The 2,622-nt window shown below is 38.3% G+C and overlaps 1 non-coding gene across 1 annotated transcript; it reads right to left on the reverse strand.

The window, feature by feature from the left end:
* Positions 1-2,306: 2,306 nt before the first annotated feature.
* On the reverse strand, positions 2,307-2,413 carry LOC145626005 (small nucleolar RNA R71). Its single transcript, XR_014110892.1, has one exon. It is a non-coding gene; the product is annotated as a small nucleolar RNA R71 (small nucleolar RNA).
* Positions 2,414-2,622: the final 209 nt, after the last annotated feature.

Below are 2,622 nucleotides of genomic sequence, written 5' to 3' on the forward strand. Positions count from 1 at the left end.
CCCCTTCTTCTTATTTTCTTGTTTTTCCTTTTGATCCTTCTTCATCTTTCTTTTGGCATCTCCCTTCTCACTTGCGTGAACAATCTTGTTTCACGTTCTTATCCCGTCATTTGCCTACCGTTTATCTTATGAAATGATTAGTTCCCCTTGCTTGCTCGATCGATCATCGCGCCCCCGAGCATCCTGATATGTCCATTTTACATAGCATTTTACCCCCGTCCCTTGGTCATAAATAGTAGTGTTTTTGGCTCTATAGAGCCACTTTTATTACTAATTGGTGTTTTCTAGTGTTTTCGTAGATTTGGTTGACTTTTGTAGGGATTTGCACTTTTGGAGCATTTTCCCGAGATATTATGGAGTTTCTACGAGCATTGGAGAAGCACGACCAGTTTTTATAGCCAAGGACCGGTTAGAGCCATCGAACCGGTGTTAAGGGCTCGGTATATGTTATACCGGGGCATTGGACCGAGTATTCAAGACCCAAAGAGGAAATTCGGATTGGCCCGCAGAATTGGAGCCCGATCGAAGTCCAAGGAGTAGCCCAAGAGTGTCGCCCGACCATTAAAGCTCCCGCCCGAAGGCACACCCGGCCGGGTAGGGAAGAGAAGTTGACGCCTGAACTCGCGCCCGGCTGGGTGCGAGAAACGTTCACATGAAGAAAAAGGCGGGCCCGATCGGGCGGTGCCTCGCCCGATCGGGCGCGTGTCAGCTTTAGGAGATGATTAGCGTTGTTTAAGTTTGTTTTAGTTTAGGATTCTTGCTTAATTTAAATACTTTTCCATTAAGCAAGTTGAGTATCTTCTTTTTACTCTTTCTTAATTTTTCTCTTAGATTTTCTCTCTTTACTTAGCTTTTAGATTAGTTTCTCTCTCTAATACTTTGTTCTTAACTCAACTCTTAATTCTAGTTTACTTTGGTAACGATTTCTTTTCTCTTAATCTCAGTTATTTATTTATTCCTTTGATCATGTCTTATTTTATTGCTTTGATTAGTTTAGGTTTAATTATGTGTGACTAATTTTCTTTCTAGGGTTTGTGGGGATCCATAAATAATATGAAGGGGTAATTTATGATTGTTTATCGTCAATGTTAGATTATTTTCCTATTGATTGATTTAATGTTCTATGACTAGATTAGGCCTGATCTTTTATGCATGAGTTTGACAATATTAATTCGAGATTCGAGAGATGAGAATTGATGTTTAGATCTAGTTTCAATAGGCAGGTTAATTTACAATTGGTTAAGTCGAGATTCGAGAGATGAGATTTAATACCGGTAGATTAATTCTATGATTGTAATACGTAGCGAAAGCCCTTTATGATCTGATTAGTTGATGCATTGATGATTGATTATTATGTTTTACCCTGGAATGTTATTTATTGGTGAACCTATGCCCTAGGCCTTTAATTCATTGTTTTCTCTTTACTCTTAATCTCCGTAGTTTAGTTTTATAACCATATTATTAAATTGTTACTTGATAATTTAGATTGCTTTAATTAATTAGGAATAGAAAGACCAGTTTCCCCTGTGGATTCGACCCTACATACCTATCTACATTAGTTACAGAAATTAGGAATTACTTTTGATTAGGTGATACGACTTTAGCTTGTCAAAATTTGGCGCCGTTGCTGGGGAAACGGTTTTATTTTTATTTTCTGATTATTTTTGTAGTCTAGATTATCCCCTCTTGTCACATAGAATGTTAGTTCTTTGAGGCAATTCTCATATTTGCCTTTTAGTTCTTTGTTTATGCCCAGGTGTTCCAGATCAGGTTACATTCCATTCGATCTTGAGATCGAGCGCTCGTTCTATAGACAAAAGAATCTTTATAGACAAATCCTGGCGGGTTCTGAGGAAGACAATAATCAAAGAGACCTTCCAACTGATTCTAGTGACTCAAAAATTCCTTCAGATCCGCAATCAGAGATGGCGGTACCTAAGAAGCTCAGTGATTATTCACAACCAAAGCTTACAGATTTTCCACATCTTACTCTCACTCCAGCTCTTGATGTCGTACAATTCGAGATTAAACCCCAATTTATCACAATGATAGAAAGGAAGCAATTTAGTGGAGCTAAGGGTGAAGACCCAAATCTTCATATTGCAGACTACTGTCAGTATTGTAACACCATCAGGCAAGCTGGGGTCACACAAGACTAAATCAGGGAGATTCTCTTTCCTTTTCCTTTATGTGGAAAAGCTAAATTATGGTTTAATGGATTAAATAGAACAACACTTGGTATAACTGACTAGGAAACTCTTGTTTTAAATTTCTATAATAAATACTATCCTACAAAGAGAATAGCTGTACTAAGGAGCGCTATTCAGAACTTTGACCAAGAAGCCGATGAAACTTTATATGAGGCTTGGGAGTGGTTCAAGGACCTACAGAGAGAATGTCCCCACCTTAATCTGACACAATGGCAGTTGATCCAAGCCTTTTACAATGGGATTGGAAATTCATCTATATTGGATTCTGCGGCTAGTGGGAGGTTTATGAACCTTAATGTTGATGATGCAGGTCAAGTTATTGAAGATATGGCAATACATAATTCGCAATACGGGAATTCCAGAGGCTTTGCTAATATAGGGAAACATAGTGTCGACTCTGTATCCTTTTTAC

The sequence above is a fragment of the Chenopodium album genome, chromosome 3, assembly GCF_948465745.1.
Source record: "Chenopodium album chromosome 3, dcCheAlbu1.1, whole genome shotgun sequence".
NCBI lineage: Eukaryota > Viridiplantae > Streptophyta > Magnoliopsida > Caryophyllales > Amaranthaceae > Chenopodium > Chenopodium album.